The sequence below is a fragment of the Solanum stenotomum genome, chromosome 6 (genome assembly GCF_019186545.1).
Source record: "Solanum stenotomum isolate F172 chromosome 6, ASM1918654v1, whole genome shotgun sequence".
Taxonomy (NCBI): domain Eukaryota; kingdom Viridiplantae; phylum Streptophyta; class Magnoliopsida; order Solanales; family Solanaceae; genus Solanum; species Solanum stenotomum.
This window is the reverse complement of record NC_064287.1, coordinates 12,200,433-12,222,288: the sequence shown is the minus strand read 5'-3', so window position 1 is coordinate 12,222,288 and position 21,856 is coordinate 12,200,433. Positions and strand designations below refer to the sequence as shown.

At 37.8% G+C, this 21,856-nt stretch overlaps 1 long non-coding RNA gene across 1 annotated transcript in view; it reads left to right on the top strand.

Moving 5' to 3' along the window:
* Positions 1-8,948, top strand: part of LOC125867758 (uncharacterized) — a 32,845-nt gene extending 23,897 nt beyond the window's left edge. Inside the window, exons 3-4 of the long non-coding RNA XR_007446666.1 lie at positions 1,503-1,565; positions 8,751-8,948. This is a non-coding gene — a long non-coding RNA (uncharacterized LOC125867758). The remainder of the gene's footprint in view (positions 1-1,502; positions 1,566-8,750) is intronic.
* The last annotated feature ends 12,908 nt before the right edge of the window (positions 8,949-21,856 follow it).

Here is a 21,856-nt window from a genome sequence, read left to right as displayed (position 1 = left end):
GTGAATCGACTCTTTATGTCAAGAAATTTTACTCTAACATTATTATTATTTCTCTGTATGTCGACGATTTACTTGTGACAGGAAATAATATAGGGCTGATTGAAGAATTCAAGGAGGAAATGATGAAAGTCTTTGAGATGACTGATCTTGGCGAGATGACTTATTTTCTGGGAATGGAGATCAAGCAAACTCAGAATGAATTTTTTGTTTGTCAAAAGAAATACATGAAGGAGATTCTAAAAAGATTTAGAATGGAAGAATGCAAGAGTGTGAGTACTCCAATGAATCTAAAATAAAAGCTAAAAAGGGATGATGGAGCTGAACTAGTTGATGAAAGAGTATATCGAAGCTTAATTGGATGCTTGATGTATCTCACAACAACAAGGCTTGACATCTTGTTTCCTGTGAGTGTTTTATCCAGGTTTTTAAATTGTTCAAGTGAGTTACAGATGATGGCCACCAAAAGAGTAGTTAGGTATCTTAAGGGAACTCTAACCTATGGCATTAGATTTAGCAAAAGTCAGAATTTCAAACTCCGTGGATATTCTGATAGTGATTGGGGCGGGTCAACAGGTGATATGAAAAGCACGTCTGGTTATTGTTTCACTTTTGGATCATGGTGTTTCTTGTGGTGCTCAAAGAAACAGGAAATAGTAGCACAATCAACAGCTGAAGCAGAATTCATCGCAACAACAATCACTGTTAATCAAGCACTATGGCTTAGGAAAATTTTGATCGATTTGCAGCTGGAGCAAGCAGAGACCATTGAGATCCTTGTGAATAATCAAGATGCTATAGCCATATCCAAGGATCCCGTGTTTCATGGAAGGACCAAGCACTTCAACATCAAGTTTTATTTCTTGAGGGAAGTGCAGAAAAACGGTGAAGTGGTTTTATTCTATTGCAAATCAGAGAATCAAGTGGCGGACATTTTTACAAGTCATTTTATGTTAGCAGATTCAAATTTGTTAGAGAAACGTTGGGAGTTTGCAGCTCCTGATTCAGGAAGAGTGTTGTTACGTGTCTCAGGATCTTCTTTGAATGGGTCAGAGACGTCAGTAGAGGCCGGATTTCAAGTAGTAATCTTCTTATACCTTAACTATGTTCCCCTATAAGTTGATTAGCTACAAGATCCACTTAAGCTAGAATTTCATGGTTCTACCTTGGCAAGCAGGACAACCCTTTTCGATGTGGGAGACAGTGGGGATCATGTTATAGCTCACACGATCACTATGTTGGTTCAAGTTAATTCCGCACAAGTAATAATGAACTAAGGTTACTTCAAGAAATATTGAATATGAGTTCAAAGGTTTTAAAGATGAAGTTAGCTTTCCTTGACCAAGATTTATTAGTTATGTTTTCTAAGTCTTTTATATCATTTTTAGCTTGGTCAATTGCATGTCATGAAATGAAATGTCCCCTTTTTGCATGATTTAAGGCTTTCATACTTTGTGCATTATTTGTACTAACTTATACTCTTCCCTATATTTCCCTAAATGTAGGGTCAGACAGTGAGGGTACTCAATTTCGTGGCTAGTGGTTGAGTTTGAGATTTTTGAGTTTTGGTGAGTCCTCATGCTTCGAGGACGGAGTTTATTGTTTAGTTCCATTTCTTGTATTTCTCTTTTGAACATAATGTATGGGCTAGGCTCAATTTCATTCTATTTTATTCGATGGCTATGATGAGATAAGTGAATTAGACTTCCGCTTTGGTTTTATTAAAGGATTTGAACTTCGATTATTATTTTACTCTTATTGTTCTATTTCATATGTTATGAGAGCTAAATGCTTGTATGGAGTCATTCGGGGTTCTATATGCCATGTTACATCTAGGGGGTACCCTAGATTGTAACAAACATGGTAATTAGAGCGCAAGGTATAGAATGGTTCTAGGATGCCTTATAAGCCACGTCTAGTAGAGTCTTGTGCATGAGTGCAAAGTGCATCACATTTATCAATGAGAGGCTACTAAATGATTAGGAAACTCCACTTCTTTCATTACTCTTAAGTCTTGCGATAGAGTTTAACTCTATAAGGTCTCTCTCCTAATCCTTACCCTATGTTCTTCATGATATGGCTTCAGGCAGAGATTATACTAGAAGGAATGTGACGGAGAATGTGGAACAAGAAGCTCCTCCCGAAGCTCCTTAAGTTCCGGTTGATCCTTTAGCTGCGCAAGTGTCGAATGAGAAGTTTAGGGAAAGTGTAGGCTTAAGCCATGATGACCCAAGCCAATAGGGAGGTTGCGGTTCCTGTGAACCCAAATGTGGGCACGACAGCTTCAAGAGTGAGGGACTTGTTTCATGGTTCCAAAGTTGAGGAAGATCCTCAAGAGCTTATTGATGAGGTCTATAAGGTTTTGATGATCATGGGATTTACACCCTTGGAAAAGACGGAATTGACCTCTTATCAACTAAAGGGTGTGGCTCAAATATGGTATAACCAATGGAAAGAAGGGAGACCGAAAGATGCAGGTGCTCTTGATTGGGAGAAGCTTAAGGCTGTTTTTCTTGATAGGTTCTTTCCCCTTGAGATGAGGGAAGCCAAGGTGCTTGAGTTCATTAACCTTTCATAAGGAAGTATGAATGTGAGGGAATATTCTTTAAAGTTCACTTAATTGTCTAAGTGTGCTCTTTTAATAGTTGCTGATTCAATGTCTAAGATGAGTAAGTTTGTTTCGGGTGTGTCCAAAATGGTGGTCAAAAAGTGTCATACCTCTATGCTCATTAATGACATGTACATCTCTTATCTCATGGTACATGCACAATACATTAAAGAGAAGAAACTCAATGAAAAGTCTAGGGAGGCAAAAAGGGCTAAGATCGGTGATGGAAATTTCACAAATGCAAGGTCTGATGGACAATGTCATCCTAGATTTCGACAAAGCTTTTCCGGTTAAGGTTCCTCCAATGCTCCTCCTAAGTTCAACCAAGATAGGGTGTTTAACCCTAAGCCTCAAAGGAATAATGGTAGTGGATCTTCATTGCCTAGGTCTAAATGTACTAAGTGTGGAAGGAAGCACGAGGCTACGTGCCTAGTCGACACGGATGGTTGCTTTGGTTGTGGTAAGAGTGGTGACAAAGTGAGGGATTGCCTAATGCTTACGGCTAAAGGAAGAGAGGGCAAGCAAGCTACTACTAGTAGTGCGGGTTCCAATGCTCCTAAGCAAAACCGTTTCTATGCACTTTAGACTAGAGGTGAACAAGAGAGTTCTCCCGATGTGGTTACCGGTATGTTGAATGTTTTCCGGCTTGATGTATATGCTTTACTTGATCCTGGTTCTACCTTTTCTTTTGTGATGCCATTTGTGGCTATGAGGTTTGATGTTCTTCCAAGTGTGTTGTTAGATCCTTTTTATGTCTCTACTCCTGTTGGTGATTTTATTGTGGCTAAGAAGGTCTATAGAAAGTGTCCCGTTTCCTTGTCCCATAGAGTTACTCCTTTTGACTTGGTAGAGCTAGATATGCTATATTTTGATGTTATCTTGGGTATGGATTGGTTGCACTCATGTTATGGTTCTATCTATTGTAGAACTCGTGTAGTCAAGTTTCAGTTCCTAAATGAGTCTATCCTAGAGTAGAAGGGGGGAAATTCTATGCCTAAGGGTCAGTTTGTCTCCTATCTTAAAGCTAAAAAGATGATTTCTATGGGTTGCTTTTACCATCTAGTAAGGGTGAGGGATGTATATTTTGAAACCCCTTCTCTCGAGCAGGTCTCCGTTACTAATTAGTTTCCGGAAGTGCTTTCAGATGACTTACCTGGTATTTCTCTCAAGTGGGAAATATACATCGTTATTGAACTTTTCCAAGATACACAACCTATATCTATTCCTCCTTATCGTATGGCTCCGACATAACTTAAGGAGTTGAAAGATTTGTTAGATAAGGGTTTCATCCGTTGGAGTCTCTCTCCATGGGGTGCTACAGTTTTGTTCGTTAGAAAGAAAGATAGTTCTCTTTGTATGTGTATCGATTATCGATAGTTGAACAAGGTGACCATTAATAATAAGTATCCTCTTCCAAGTATAGATGATTTGTTTGACCAACTTCAAGGGAAAGTTATTTCTCTAAGATTGATATCTGATCTAGTTATCACCAACTGAGGGTGAAAGATGATGACATTCCGAAGACAGCTTTTTGAAATCGATATGGTCATTATGAGTTTTTGGTAGTGTCATTTGGGTTGTTTAATGCTCAAGTGGAGTTTATGGATTTGATGAGTAGAGTGTTTAGACAATACCTTGACATGTTTGTGATTTTGTTCATTGATGATATTTTGATTTACTTAAGATGTAAGGATGAACAAATTGATCATTTGAGGATCGTGTTGCAAATTCTTAAGAACCAACAACTCTTTGTAAAGTTTAGCAAATGTGAATTTTGGTTAGGGTCCTTAGATTTCCTTGGTCATATTATTTCTAGTAAGGGTATTGAGGTAGATCCTAAGAAGACGGATGCGGTCAAGAGCTAAACCTCTAACTCCCTTGAATATTAGAAGTTTCTTGGGTTTAGCCTGTTACTATAGAAGGTTTGTTGAGGGATTATCTTCAATTGCCTCTCATCTGGCGACTTTGACTCAAACGAAGGCTAAATTCATATGGTCTAAAGCGTGTGAAAAGAGTTTTCAAGAGTTGAAAGATAGACTTACTTCCGCTCCGGTGTTGACCTTACTGGAAGGGACGGATGGTTTTGTGGTTTATTCTGATGCCTCGAGAATTGGGAAATGGTGTGTGCTTATGCAAAATGGGAAATTTATTGCCTATGCCTCATGACAACTTATCTATGAAAAGAATTATCCTACTCACGACCTGGAATTAGCGGCGATCGTTTTTGTCTTAAAGACTTGGAGACACTATTTGTATGGAGTACATGTATATGTGTTTACCAATTACAAGAAATTGCAATATGCGTTTAAACAAAAAGATTTGAATCTTCGCCAACGAAGGTGGCTGGAGTTATTGAATGATTACAACATGAGTGTTCTTTATCACCCCGGTAAAGGCAATGTGGTAGAAGATGCTCTTAGTCGGTTATCTATGGGTAGTGTTGCTCATATAGAAGAAGAAAAGAAAGAGTTGGTTCGAGATGTTCATATATTGGCTCGATTAGGTGTTCAACTAGTGCACTCCACCAAGGGTTGTGTTATGGTTCACAATGGTTCCAAATCATCTTTTGTGGAAGAGGTGAAAGCCAAGCAAGGTCTTGATGCAATTTTGGTATAATTGAAAGAAACGGTGCTTAAGAAATCCATTGAGGCTTTCTCCCAAGAGGGAGATGGGGTAGTTAGATACTAAGGTCATTATGTGTTCCAAAGGTGGATGATTTGAGGGAATATATTTTAACAGAAACTCGCAGTTCATAGTATTCTATTCACCCGGGAGCCACCATGATGTACCATAATTTATGAGAGGTCTATTAGTAGAATGGGATGAAGAAAGATATTGCAAGATTTGTGGCTAAGTTTCCAAATTGCCAACAAGTGAAGGTTGAGCATCAGAAACTAGGAGGTTTTTCCCAAGACATTAGCATTCCTACTTGGAAGTGGGAAGACTTGCATATGTCTTTATAGTTGGTTTGCTTTGCACGCAGCGACAAAATAATTCTAATTGGGTGATAGTACATCAGATGACGAAATTGGCTCATTTCCTTCGCGCTAAGGTTTCCTACTCAGTGGAGGACTATGCCAACTTGTACTTGAGAGAGATGGTAAAGTTGCATGGAGTGCCTTTGTCCATTATTTTTGATCGTACTACCCAATTCACTTCTCAGTTTTGAAAGTCATTCCAAAAGGGTCTTGGAATGAAAGTTAAGCTTAGCACGACTTTTCATCCCCAAATCGATGGGAAAGCGGAGCGTACTATCTAAACTTTGGAATATATGTTAAGGTATTGTGTTATCGATTTTAAGGGTAATTGGGACGACCATTTGCCATTGATTGAGTTTGCTTACAATAACTGTTATCACTTGAGTATCAATATGGCTCCATTTGAGGCCTTATATGGTAGGAGGTGTAGGTATCATATAGGATGGTTTCAGATGGATGAAGTTGACCTAATAGGCCCCTAATTGATACAAGAATCAATGGAGAAAGTTTGGCTTATAAGGGAAAAGTTGAAAACGGCTCAAAGTCGACAAAAGTCCTATGCCGATGTGAGAAGAAGGGATCTAGAGTTTGATGTTAATGATTGCGTTTACTTGAAAATCTCACCCATGAAGGGTGTAATGAGATTTGGTAAAAGGGGAAGCTTAGTCCCCGATATGTAAGCCCATATCAGATTTTGAGGCGTGTTGGTAATGCTGCTTATGAGTTAGACTTGCCGAATGAGTTGGCAACAGTGCATCTTGTTTTCCATGTCTCTATGCTTAAGAAATATGTTAGAGATCCGACATCCATAGTTCCCCTATAAGGGTTGGGATTTGATGAAAGTATTTCTTATGAGGAAGTTTCGATTGAGATTCTAGACCAGAAAGTCAAGAAGTTAAGAAACAAGGAAATAATTTCTGTTAAAGTGTTGTGGAGTAATCAGTTAGTTGAGGGTGCTACTTGGGAGGCCGAGGCCGAGGCTGATATGATGTCCCAATATCCTCATCTCTTTCCTTCTACTCCTATTCTAGCTTGAGCTAATGAGTTCCTCTTGATTTGTCCTTTTATTGGGAGTCATGTGTTTTATATGTTTCCATGATTTCCTTATGTGATGCTTGTTCATGAAAACTTATGTTTTGAAAGAAAATGAGTTATATGATTGATTTACCTCATGTTGTTATGCATTGAGTATGAGTTGTCTATAGACTTCATGAGATGAATTGATGAACATGCTTTAGCTATGCTTTTTGAGAGTAAATTGCATATGGGCTCCATGAGATTGTGTTGAGCATTCTTTTAGCTTAGAGAAGGTAGTTCCTCCTTGAACATAAGAAATTTTTAAATTTCATGCATATTGGGTTGCTAGATGTTGTTCCTACTTCCTTATAATGCATTTGAGTATGATTAGCTTGGAATTGATGTTTCCCCCTTGTTTATGTGCATTGCTTGCATAATGGTTTGATAGAGTTAGTTTCACCCCTCTTACGATGTTTTGAGAACGTCCTAGCTTGGAGTTGATAGTTCCACCTTCGTTGTATGCATTGCATTGTAGGTTGAGTTGTTAGTTCCTCTCCTACTCTTTCAGAACCAGTTTGAATCTCAATTGAGGATGAATGATCCCAAGGGGGAGATATTGTAACGCCCCGTATCCGACAAAGGGAAAAAGATCAAATTTTAGGGACCACAGACCGTAAGTATGGTCCGTGGATGGCCCTGCTTAAGAGTGGTGTTGAGGTACAGGACCATGGCTAGACCTACAGACCGTAGGCCAAACCACAATCCGTGGTCGGGTCCGTGGTTCACTTGCCAAAAATTGCTGTTTCTGATGACCAACTACGGTCCACCAGGACGGGCCGTGGTTCAGACCACGGTCCGCCGACTGGGGTCCGTTGGTGGTCACCTGACACTTATTGTTAGGGGCAGTTGGGTCTTTTCCTATTTAATTAGTTTCTATACTATGTCGTTTTACCCTTCACTAAGACCCCTATATAAGCTTTTTCAACCCCAAATTAACCCATTTACTTCATTTTTCCAAATTCACAAAAGAAAAGCCAAAATCTCCTCTCCAATTACTTCTCTCTCTAGAAACTTGAAGAAGAAGATTCAACCTAGGGTTTCAAGTCAAGGTCTCAATTGCTCCATTGAAGGATAGATTTTAAATTCAAGGTATGATAGTTTTCATCCATGGATTCCTTCCATCCATAGTCTCAAACCCCTCAATTTCAAAGATTAGAATTACCGAATTGAGTTAGGTTTTTCTTCAACCCATGTTTTTTAAGTGCTGATGATTGAAAGTGGGGTTTTATCCTCAAAAGGTAAATTATAGACTTATGCATTTTCTTATGAATTCTATGCAAATGTTTTAAGGGTGTTTTGAGAGTAAAGTACCAATGATAATGTTGTGTTGTGAAAGGATATTCTCATAAACACATAATAGCATGATGTGAATGGTTTTCTCACATAGAAAGGATTCTTAGGTTGAAAGGCTTTCTCACCTTATTGAATCAAAGAGTAAGACCTATCCTAATGAACAAGCTTGGTTTGGTTGTCCTAGGGCACATTTCCATGAATAATGAAGTCAAGTAAGAAATGACTACTCCATGGTATTTATGCTTAGCACCGAGTGGATATTGACGATGAGATGGAAGCTCTCCCATAGTAGAGGTTGGGTTTCTATAAGCAATCTCATGATATGGAAGATCCCCCATTAGTAGAGGTCGAATTTCTAGTAGCAATCTTCTTATCACTTATCTATGTTCCCCCATAGGTTGATTAGCTAGTGTATCCACTTAAGCTAGAAGTTCATGGTTCTACCTTGGCAAGTAGGACAACCCTTTTCGGTGTGGGAGACACCGGGGGATCATGTTATAGCTCACATGCTCTCTATGTCGGTTAAGGATAATTCCCCACAAGTAATAATGAACTGAGGTTACTTCAAGAAGTATCACATATGAGTTCAAAGGTTTTAAAGATGAAGTTAGCTTGCATTGACCAGGATTTATGACTTATGTTTTCTAATTTTTATATCATGTTTAGTTTGGTCAATTGCATGTCATGAAATGAAATGTCCATGATTTAAATGTTTTATGCATGACTATCATACTTCATACATTATTTGTACTAACACATACTCTTGCCTATATTTTCCCAAATGTATGGTCCGACAGTCAGGGTACTCAGCTTCGTGGCTAGTGGTTAAGTTCGAGATTTCTGAGCTTTGGTGAGTCCTCATACTTCGAGGATGGAGTTTATTGTTTAATTCCATTTCTTGTATTTCTCTTTTGAACATGATGTATGGGCTAGGCCCGATTTCATTCTATTGTATTAGATGGCTATGATGAGAGAAGTGTATTAGACTTCCACTTTGCTTTTATAAAAGGTTTTGAACTTGGACTTCATTTTACTTTTGTTGTTCTATTTCTTATGTTATGAGAGCTAAATGGCTTGTATGGAGTCCTTCAGGGTTCTATACCCCATGTTACATCTAGAGGGTACCCTTAGGTTGTGACAACCTCCAATTTCTACAAGTTAGGAGGAGGAAGATGAGTGGTTAGTCTATCAAGTTACCCGTGGTTTGACGAAAGAATGAAATGTTGTCTCTCTATCTCCCATTGAGGATCAATCGACTATTGTCCCACCAGTTTCTACTCCATCGGCGGTAGTAAGACTACTAGTTGTTCGAGTTTACTAGAGGAGGCGAGAGACCAATGATACATGTCCTATAACAATCCATTTGCCACTAAATCCTGCATAAAATCTTGACCTCCCTATTGCTCTTCGCAAAGGTACTCGTAGTTGCAAATCCACATATTCTATTGCTAATTTATATTTCTTATGATGGCTTATACTCTGCGTCTAGATGTTTGATTGCCTCTCTAGACTCTATATCTGTAACCAAAATAGTGAAAGAGGCTTTGAATCATCCTTGATGGTCTGATGCAATGCTTAATGAAATACATGCCTTAGAGGAAAATCACACATGGGATTTGGTGGATTTACCCAAGGGAAAGAAATTAATGGGATGTAATTGGGTCTTCACAGTTAAAGTTAATCCAGATGGGTCTATACCAAGACTTAAGGCTAGACTTGTGGCTAAAGGATATGGTCAAACCTATGGGGTAGATTATTAAGGCACTTTCTCTCCGGTTGCCAAACTCACTTTTGTTCGCTTGTTCATTTCTCTAGCTGCTTCTGAGAATTGGCATGTACATCAGTTAGATATTAAGAATGCAATCCTTCATGTTGATCTTCAGAAGAAAGTATATATGGAGCAACGACCTGGTTTTGTTGCTCAAGGGGAGTATGGGAAAATGTGTTATTTGAAAACGTCCTTATATGGCTTGAAACAAAGTCCCCAGGCTAGATTTGGCAAGTTCAGTGAGGTAGTTCAGGATATTGGGCTAAAAATGAGCAAATGTGATCACTCAGTCTTCTATTGACAATCAACAACTGTCTTATCCTTCTTGTTGTATATGTTGATGACATTGTTATCACAAGAAGTGATTATGCAGGGATTTCTTCCATTAAGTCTTTTATGCATACTAGATTTCATACAAAGGACTAGGGCCAGTTGAAATACTTCTTGGGAGTAGAAGTGAACAAAAGCAAGAAGGGATTTTTTTTGTCTTAGAGAAAGTATATTCTTGACCTGCTTGAAAACACTGGAAAGTTGGCAGCTAAACCCTGCAATACTCTAATGGTACCCAATGTATATCTTATGAAATATTATGGTGATCCTTTTAATGATCCAGAAAGATATAGAAGGTTGGTTGGGAAGTTAAATTACTTGACTGTGACTAGTTTAGATATTGCTTTTGCGGTAAGTGTTGTTAGTCAGTTCATGTCCGCACCTACAGTCAAACATTGGGAAGCTGTGGAGCATATTCTATGTTACTTAAAAGGAGCTCCGAACTTGGCATATTGTATAAAAGTCATGGTCATACTCGTGTGGAGTGTTTTGTTGATGCTGATTGGGCTAGATCCTAAATTGATAGAAGATCTACAATAGGCAATTGTGTCTTTGTTAGAGGGAATCAAATATCTAGAGGAGTAAGAAGCAAGATGTTATATCTCGATCCAGTGTAGAATCCGAGTATAAAGATATGTCCCAATCCACATGTGAAATTATGTGGATACATCATCTCTTAAGTGAAATTGTGAAAGCATCATACACCAACTAAACTTTGGTGTGATAATCAAGTTTCTCTTCATACTGCCTCAAATCTGGTGTATCATGAAAGAACTAAACATATTGAATTTGGTTGTCATTTTATTCATGAGAAGATTCAGGAAAATCTGATTTCCACTGGCTACGTGACGATAGGAGAGCAACTAGCTGATTTGTTTACAAAAGCGTTGAATGGAACTCGAGTTGATTACCTTTGCAACAAGCTGAGCATGATCAATATTTATCTTCCAGATTGAGGGGGAGTGTTAGAGAATCATAAAGTTATATGTTTCCTTGTATATAATATTCTAGCCGATTCTTAGGGATTTAGATATTCAGTTACCTTAGTCTTTTCTTTACATGTATTTAAATCATTGTCTTCTTTGGATCATATACATTGAAATTACTCCATACTTTTGTTGTAACAATGATAAAATTATTGATTTATGTTCTATAACTAAGTTATTAGTTATCCAATGTATTGTTACTAATTGACTTGAAAATTTTCTTTTAACAAATGAAAAACTTGAAGATTAAAGAACATGATGTTGAAGAATTGTGGAGTTAGATGAAGAGAATGTTATATTCTTATAGTTGGTGCAAAGACGTTTGTTTGTACCTATTCTACAAATTCATTTTCTCAAATTTTAAGGAATTGATAGATGTCGAACATGTATGTTTTTAAGATATTATGTCGAACATTCATATTTTTTAGATATTGGGTTGAAAACATATGTTTTTCAGTAATTTAAATTAATATGATGTTTCAATTCTTTGTTAACAATACAATTTTATATAAAATCTTGACTGTATGTGAAAAGAAAATGAAATGATACTACTTTATTGGAACTGTTGAAAGAAAATAAAAAATTATATATGTAATTATTTCAATCAAAATTTGTGAAAGGAAATTTTGGTTGTTAAAAGTATTGTAATCAACGAAGGAATTTTGACTGCTAAAAGTACTTATAACCACTAAATTTTGTTGTTTTTACTTCAAGGTATTAAAGACCAATTAACATCAACGAAGGGGAATTTGGTCATTTTAAGCAAGTTTAACGACCAGATTAATTCTTCTTGCTAAATGATACTTAACGTTTGAATTTTCTATCCGATTGTTAACCTTTAACGACAGAGCTTGTAACGATCTGGGACGATCAATTTTTGTCTGGTCATTATAGATTTTTAACGACTAGATTTTCTTTCTCTAAATTTTTTTTTTCTTGTAGTGAATTTTTTGTTACTTGTTTAACAAATAATGAAAAGTAAAATGTAGTAACACATTAATCATTTGGAATTAAATAACAATACAAATCTAAAGGATAAATGTGTCTTCTATTCCAATCCTTCAGCTTAAAGAAATTACCTTTTCGAAGACCTAATCATATAACGAAAAAGAATTCACATTATATATGACTCCTTTTATCTAATTCGATTATTATCCGTCTATAAATTGCTTTACAGTTACATACTTCATACCGCACCAGTAAAATCTAAACAACTGGAGCTATCTACAATGTCACGCCACCGACATCAATCTCATGAGAACATAGAACCTCAAACGTCGGAGAAAGGAGAAATTGATGATAATGCTCCTATTGTATGTTTAAGGGGAAATTACTTTTACTTTACATGTTAACACCTCCATCCCTTGAAATAAAGATTACTAGTGGGATAACCTACCATTGATATATTTCTCACCAAATTAATTTTGATTTGATTCCAACCTTGTTTTGGATTTTATATTCGGCAGTCAATGAAGAAAAATGCTTCAATTATGACATTCTAGTGGGTCTGGTCATATGAGTTTTTTACGAAAGAAGAATAAGATGATTTACTATCACAAAATAATATAACTTATTTCAGATAAAAAAGAAGAAGTTAAAATCAGATAATCAATGCCAATGAAAATTTACAATGTCAATAATACTTATCAAATATTCAGTTCACACTTAAGGGTCGTTTGGTAGCTGGATAGAGATTTACAAGTATTAGTAATGTGGGTATTAGTTATGTAATTATTAGTGATACATGTATTAGTTATGCATGATTTAGTTATGCATGTATTAGTTATGTAGAATTTAGTTATACAAGATTTAGTTATACACGTATTAGTTATGAAGGTATTAATTATACATGTTTTAGTTATACAAGTTTAAGTTATACAAGTTTTAGTTATGTAGGTATGTACAGATTACAATACATCAGTGACCTAATTTTGATTATAACCATTAAGAATTTGTTTGGCATTGTTGTTGAGGCCAAAATTGTTTCTTTTTGAAGAAAAGTACTTATTTTGAAAAATTAAGCGTTTGACAAATTCTTAAAACTGCTTTTAAATGGAGCAGAAGAAGTTTTTTCTGCTGTTGGTAAGAAGCTAAACAATTATGCTTTTTAAAAAAGCAGAAGCAGAAAATTATTTTTTTTAAGACTAAAATATACCTTACATATATACATATTTAAGTGAGATAAGTTTTTCCTCATTTGGAATTGAACAATTATAACTAATGTGGTGACTTAATAAAAGAAAGTAATGCTACCAACAACGTAGTTATAAGTTATAAGTGATGTAGTAACTTATGGAATTAATTAATGAAAATGAATAATTTCAAAAGGTATTTTAGTAAAATAATGGATCATACTTGAAATTTTAATGTCCAAAGTGAAAATGTGATGTAAAGAAAAATGAAACATTTGAAATAAATAAGCTTAGTAATATATAACAAATGAGGAAAAAAAGACCTCCATAGATTTCTAAATTTTAGATAATAACAAAGTACATAGCTCTATGAGAATTGAGGTTTTTAACCACCCCGCCGTTTGAAGGAGCTTTAAGAGACCATTTAAGGGCGGACAAATTAACTATAACGCCTCGCTATTTGAAAGAGCTAAAAATATAAAGAACTAAATTGGAAATAGCAAAATTTGAAAGATTGCAAGTTATGCTTAAGTTGTGAGTTTTGGGTCAACTTCAAACAACCATAACTTTCGGTAGATGATGAGTTAGGTGACCCATAAGATATCAAATGAAAGGTATTGGAATCCTCTTTCTAACTCCACATAGTTTGCTAATTTTCGAGCTCATATGAGGAAGATATGCCCATTTGAAGTTGGGTTCTCCAGTTAAAGAAAGTTACCCGAAAATATGAGGGGTATTTTGGTCTTTTCCCTACCCTATCATATTTAATTCGAAAATTTGTAATATTTAGGGGTCTAATTTGATTTGGTTCAGTTTTAAAAATCATAAATACCCTAGGGTTTTGAGAGGAGTTCAAGAAGAGGAGAAAAGAGGAGAAGATTCAAGCGTTCGTCATGTACTTGAGATTTTCTTGAGGATTTTCGCCAAGGGTTTAATCCCTAAGAGGTATGTGAGTTTCTCATAGTATTGGATTCATTCACCCACACGCCAATCATGCTTTACTTCGTCACATTATGTCTAGCGAAGGGATCTGAGTAGATTCTCAGAAGATGGCAACAGTGAAACAATGGCACAGACCTACCTCTCCTACATATATCAGAAGTTTATTGGGTTTAGCGGGTTATTATTGAAGGTTCGTGGAAGGGTTTTCATCCATAGCCTCTCCACTGACTAAGTTGACACAGAAGAAAGTCAAGTTTCAGTGGTCAGATGATTGTGAGAAAAGCTTCACAAAATTGAAACCTAGGTTGACTACAGCTCTTGTTTGGACTCTACTAGAGGGTTCAAATGGTTATGATATCTACTGTGATGCTTCTAGAGTCGGTCTAGGTTGTGTGTTGATGCAATGAGGTAAGGTTATAACATATGTTTCTAGACAACATAATGTGCATAAGAAAGACTATCCGACTCATGACCTCGATCTATAAGCAGTGGTGTTTGAACTTACGATTTGAAGACATTACTTGTATGGTGTTCACATAGATGTGTTCATAGACCATAAGAGCCTTTAGTATGTGTTCATCCAAAAAGAGTTGAAACTTTGCCAGAGGAGATGGCTTGAATTCCTCAAGGATTATGATATGAGTGTGCATTATCATCCTGGTTATTCCAATGTAGTAGCAGATGCTCTTAGCAGACTATCTATGGGTAGTGTAGAACATGTTGAGGAAGAAAGAAAGGAGCTAGCAAAAGATGTTCACATGCTCGCTCACTCAGGAGTTCGCCTTATGAGCAAATCAAATGGTGGTGTAATAGTTCAGAATGAGGCAAAATCTTCATTGGTAGTGGGGGTTAAGGAAAAGTAAGATAGTGATCCGATATTGCTTCAGCTAAAGGGTGCAGTCCATCAGTAGAGAGTTGAGGTTTTCTCCCAAGGGGGAGTTGGTGTGGTTCGTTACCAAGGTCGATTATGCGTTCCTGAGGTGGGCGAGTTGAAACAATAGATTCTTGCAGAAACCCATAACTCTAGATATTCTATCCATCCAGGTGCCACTAAGATGTATAATGATCTTCGGGAAGTCTTTTGGTGGAATGGTATGAAAAGGAATATAGCAAGTTTTGTGGCTAAATGCACCAATTGTTAGCAAGTCAAGGTAGAACATCAGAAACCAATAGGTATGACTCAAGAGATCGACATTCCTACTTGGAAGTGGGTAGTGATGAACAAGGATTTCATCATAGGTTTACCTCATACTCGCAGACATCATGACTCTATTTTGCTGATTGTTGATAGAGTTACTAAGTGTGCACGCTTTTTGGCTGTCAAGACTACAAATTCGGCGGAGGACTACACCAAGATTTACATTAATGAGATAGTTAGGTTGCATGGGGTTCCTTGGTCTATCATCTCAGATAGAGGTCCAGAGTTTACCTCTCATTTCTGGAAGTTGTTTTAGAAAGGTCTTGGTACTCAGGTTAACCTTAGAACAACATTTCATCCGCAGACGGATGGTGAGGCAGCGCGTACCATTCAAGCCTTAGAGGACATGTTGAGAGCTTGCATGATCAATTTCAAGGGTAGTTGGGATGATCACCTTTCTCTTATAGAGTTCACCTACAACAATATTTACCATTCCAACATTCACATGGCCCCTTATGAGGCATTGTATGGGCGTAGATGTAGATTTCCCGTTGGTTAGTTTGAAGTAGGTGAAGAAGCCTTAATAGGGCCAGATTCAGTTCATTATGCTATGGAGAAAGTGCAACTCATTAGAGATAGACTTAAGACATCCCAGAGTCGCCATAAATCCTATACAGATGTAAGGAGAAGGGAACTAGATGCTCAAAAATAATGATTGGGTTTTCTTGGAAGTGTCATCTATGAAAGGGGTGATGAGCTTTGACAAGAAAGAGAAGCTCAGTCCTAGATATGTAGGCCCTTACAAGATCTTGAAAGGGTTGGTAAAGTGGCTTATGAGTTAGAGTTGCCAACAGGACTAACAACAATGCATCCGATTTTTCAGATTTCGTTGTTGAAGAAGTGTGTGGGTGACCCAACGTCTATTGTGCCTTTGGAAAGTGTGGCTAGGAAGGATAGTATCACTTACGAAGAGGTACTAGTTGAAATCCTTGATCGTCAGGTTCGAAGGTTGAGAAACAAAGAGGTCGCTTCAGTCAAGGTTTTGTGGAGGAGTCAGTCCATAGATGGAGCAACTTGGAAAGAAAAAGCAGCCATGAAAGCCAAGTATCCTCACCTCTTTCCTTCCGATTCCATTCCAGCTTGAGGTAATAGTTCCTCTTCAGTTTTTCAGTCATTCATACGTAAATTCAGTCTTAGTATCATGTTCCTTCAGTTTTCACTTGCATTTTCAACGTATTTGCATGTTCTTGGAAGTTAGTTCACTCAGAAATCAATTTTAGTATTTTAGTGGTAGGGATTGGAGCCCTCTCACTCTGTTTCAGCTAGTTTAGTCTTAATCTGACGATGAATGTTTCCAAGGGGGAGATAATGTAACACCCCGTATACTAGAATAGACCAGATTGTAGCTTTCATGTGTTTCTGGTGGCACCCAAGGGCACTATCCATGGACCGTATGAGGACCCACGGTCCGTCCTGCAGGTCCGTGGTTCGCACCTGCAACCCTCTTCCTAGAAGCCTCAAAAAAATTGGCTAAGGATGAAGCCACATCAGGACCTACAGACCGTAGGACAGACCATGGTCCATGGTCCAGGGCCGTAGGTCAGACCCCCAGTAATCAACGTCCAGTCATGACTGACAGTTGACCTGCACGAACCGTCAGTTGCTCGATGGTCTGTTGGTCCCGTCCATCGGTGACCCTGAGAACTTTTAAGCCAGGGGTCTTTTGGTCTTTTCCTTATTCATTGGACCAATAAACTACACCATTTACCCTTAAACTACGTGTTTTTGATCAGTTTAAACTTAGAAACATAACTAGAAATTTCCTAAGTCAAATCATTAATCAAAACTAAGAAACTTAGAGCTTAGAAAGAAGAAAGAGGTGACCAAACCCTAGTTCAAGGACGTGGCAAAGTTCCATTAGTTCCAGCCCCAAAATCAAAAGATTTATTCGTGGAATTCATCAACGGGTATGTGGGATTTCACTAGTGGATTCCTTTCACCCATTAGGTCCCTAGTTTTCAGTTAGATTCTTGATTCCCTTATTATTATCTAGAATTAGNGCAAAGTTCCATTAGTTCGAGCCCCAAAATCAAAAGATTTATTCGTGGAATTCATCAACAGGTATGTGGGATTTCACTAGTGGATTCCTTTCACCCATTAGGTCCCTAGTTTTCAGTTAGATTCTTGATTCCCTTATTATTATCTAGAATTAGGGTTTCTTGAATGTTAGAATTTTTAGGTTTCAACAATTAGAATGATCTATATCATATTATATCGTTATAGTATTGCTTTGGCCATGTTCATGCATAAAATCAGAACCCTAGTTATGTAGTTCCTTTAGTTCATGAATTACATATGCTAGGTCTATAAATTCAGTTATGTATATACATGCCTCAGATTTTGAATGTATTATTATCAGTAAACAAATATTGCATTCTCAGTTTGAATGTCAATTTTGAGCTATCCAGTACTATAGTATTTCAATTATAATGTGTTAAATTACTTAATCATATGGGAATCTTAATACCGAGTAGATTAGGGTCAGACACCCCTAAGTACCAGAAACTATGTGCCCCATAGGTTGTAACCCCCCCTCTGTGGGCATCATTTTAGTTATCATGCCAACATGCCTCTATACCTTTGGCCTGGTATATTGGGTCCTCTTGATGGGGCATATACATCAGACTCCACACTTAGCTCATATGGTTTTATGTAGGTTATTAGTAGCCCCCTTACAGTTCAGTCAGACTCTATTGCATTGACCATGCTATCAGTATAGTTCAGTATTCAGTTTCAGCATGTTATAGACTTGGTCATTGCATTTAGTATTTCATGTTCAGTATTCTCAGTTGTATCATGCTTACCTCATGTCATCATTTAGATATATGTTTATTTTCAGATATGTTATTATTCAGGTTTACTCTATCCTGTATGCTCAGTACCTTTCAAGTACAAACACATACTCTGTGCTACATCTTTTCATGATGTAGGTTCAAGTCCTTAGCAGTCAGATCACACATAAATCAGTTCCCGATCTTTAGTTCAGCAGTATCAGTGGTGAGTCCTCATTTTTCGAGGACTTGTGACATGACTATCTTTATCGCTTTTAGTTTTAGTTTCAGTTTTACTAGATCTAGCAGGGGCATTCCCAGCATTTCTAGTTAGTAGAGGCTTTATTTCAGACATAGTTAGAATAAGCTATAGTGTTAGAGTTTGATTTCTCATTTATACTTAAACGCACAATTTTTATATATTCAGATTTAGTATATGGGCATTCCCCATCATTTTAGACTTTCATATGATTTAGCTTCCACATAGTTTTAATGCTCATTTTATCTTTAGTATGCTCATGATTATGCTAGCAGGGTTAGCTTGGGGTCACTCATGATCCTATGTCCCTTGTTGCGTCCAGGGGGTAGCCTTGGGGCTTGACAAACTTGGTATCAGAGCACTAGGTTTAGGACTCTTAGGATGTCTGAAAAGCCGCACTAAGTAGAGTCTTTTTCATAGGGGTGAAGTGCACCACATCTAATGAGAGAGAGGCTACAAAGTATTTTATTGGAAAACTTCATTTTATTTCTACTCTTATCGTGCGTGAGGTATGATCCAACTTCTTGTCCTAATCCTTCGTTAGGTACTTTCAGATCATGCCTCCTCATAGAGCCTATGGGAAGATGTGAATTCTAGGAATGAAAGTGCAGCTCCTAAAGTCCTAGATCAAGAAGTTTCGAATGCAAAATTTTGAAACGCTATCCAGTTGTTGGCTCATAGTGTGACCAACCAGAACAATTAGCAGGCTTCAATTTCGACAAATGCTAATGTTTGGTCAGCTACAGCTAGAGTTCTGATTTCATTAGGTTGAATCCGCTAGAGTTCTTAGGATCACAGATTGGTGAGGATCCCCAAAGCTTCATTGATGGGGTCAAGAATATCTTTGGAGTGATACAGGTAACTGGAAATGATTGGGTTGAATTGGCATCTTACCAGCTTAAGGATGTAGCTCATATCTGGTATACTTAGTGGAAGGAGAACAAGGGTACATATGCAGCTCCTATCACTTGGGATTGCTTTAGTGAGACCTTTCTGGACAGGTTTTTCCCAAAAGAGTTGAGAGAGGCAAAGGCTCAAGATTGTATGAATTTGAGGCAGGGTTCTATGATGGTCCAATAGTATGGACTCAGGTTCGCCCAACTCTCCTGGTATGCTCCTTACACGGTTGTTGACTCCAGGGCTCAAATGAATAAGTTCATGTATGGGGTATCCAATCTAGTGAAGATAGAGTTTAGGAATGCCATGTTTCTCAAGGATATGAACATCTCTAGGATTATGACTCATGCTCAGTGGGTTGAGGCTGATAAGCTTAGGAAGCAGGCTGAGGAGAATAAAAAAGCTAGGACATGTAACTATGATTATTCTAAAAAAAAATTGGGTGGTGGAAATCACTCGTAGTATCAGCAGAAACCTTCAACTCTAGCACCTTCATTAGCTAGTGTTCTATCCTCCAAGTTCCGTAATGATCAGAAAGGTAGGGTGTTAGGCTCTAAGACTCAAGGTAGTGTTTCAGGCACCAGAACCTACCCAACTTGCCTCAAGTGTGGTAAGAACCATCTGAGCGAGTGTCTTGCTGGAAAGGAATGATGCTTTAGGTGTGGTCAGTCTGGTCACAGGTTGAAGGATTGTCCTTTTAATTAGGGTCAAGGAGGTAATAATGGTACAACTCAACCCAGAACTTTAGCAGCACTAGCCGATTGCCCGAATCAGCAGGGTAACTCATCTGGTATAAGTGGTGGTCAGCGCCAAAATAGGTCGTATGCTCTTCAGGCTCTCCAGGATCACGAAGATTCTCTTGATGTAGTCACTGGTACGTTACGAGTCTTTGATCTTGATGTTTATGCATTGTTAGATACAGGGGCTACTTTGTTTTTTGTAACTTCTTACATAGTAGTCAAATTTAGTGTTAGTCCAGAAATTCTCTCAGAACCTTTCTCAGTCTCTACTCTAGTCGGTGACCCAGTCATAGCTAGACGGGTATACAAAAATTCCCTGTGACAGTCTCCCAGAAAGTCACCTCAGCAGATCTTGAAGAGTTAGAATTGGTAGATTTTGATATCATTCTAGGCATGGATTGGTTACATTCCTGTAATGCCTCAGTCAATTGTAGAACTAGGATGTTCGTTTCCAGTTTCCAGACGAACCAATCTTAGAATGGAAGGGTTGTAGCTTAGCTCCTATGGGTCGATTCATTTCTTACCTTAAGACCAGAAAGATGATTTCTAAGGGGCATCTCTTTCATCTAGTTTGGGTTAAGGATTCAAGCTCAGAAACCCGAACTCTTGAGTCAGTTCCAGTAGTCAATGAGTTCCAAGAAGTGTTTCTAGAAGATCTTCTCGGAGTTCCTCCTAAAAGGGAAATTGACTTTGGAATTGATCTCCTTCCACATACCCATCCTATTTCTATTCCTCCTTACATAATGGCTCCAACTGAGCTTAAGGAATTGAAAGAGCAGTTGAAAGACCTTCTAGATAAAGGCTTCATCAGCCCTAGTATTTCCCCATGGGGTGCACCAGTATTGTTTACGAAGAAGAAAGATGGTTCTGTCAGAATGTGCATTGACTATAGGCAGTTGAACAAGGTCACAATCAAGAATAAGTATCCCATCCCCATGATTGATGACTTGTTTGACCAACTTTAGGGTGCTAGTTATTTCTCAAAGATAGACCTCAGATCGGGTTATCATCAACTCAAAGTTAGAGATAGTGACATTCCGAAGACAGCCTTAAGAACTCGGTATGGTCATTATGAATTTTTAGCTATTTCATTTTGACTAACCAATGCTCGTGCAACTTTCATGGATCTGATGAACAGAGTGTTCAAGTAGTATTTGGACTTGTTCGTTATCGTTTTTATTGATGATATCCTCATTTATTCTAGGAATGAGGAAGAACATGCGAATCATTTGAGGGTTGTTCTGCAAACTCTCAAAGATCACCAGTTATTCGCTAAGTTTAGAAAATTTGAGGTTTGCTTGCAATTCGTTGCTTTCCTTGGTCACATTGTGTCTAGCGAAGGGATCCGAGTGGATTCTCAGAAGATAACAACAGTGAAACAATGGCCCAAACCTACCTCTCCTACAGATATCAGAAGTTTCTTGGGTCTAGCGGGTTATTACAGAAGGTTCGTGTAAGGGTTTTCATCCATAGCCTCTCCATTGACTAAGTTGACACAGAAGAAAGTCAAGTTTCAGTGGTCAGATAATTGTGAGAAAAGCTTCGTAGAATTGAAAACTAGGTTGATTACAACTCCTGTTTTGACTCTACCAGAGGGTTCACACGGTTATGTTATCTAATGTAGTGCATCAAGAGTCGGCCTAGGTTGTCTGTTGATGCAACGAGGTAAGGTTATATCATATGCTTCAAGACAACTTAAGTTGCATGAGAAGAACTATCCGACTCATGACCTCGAGCAAGAAGCAGTGGTGTTTGCACATAAGATTTAGAGACATTACTTGTATAGTGTTCATGCTGATGTGTTCATATACCATAAGAGCCTTCAGTATGTGTTCACCCAAAAAGAGTCGAATCTTCGCCAGTGGAGATGGCTTGAATTA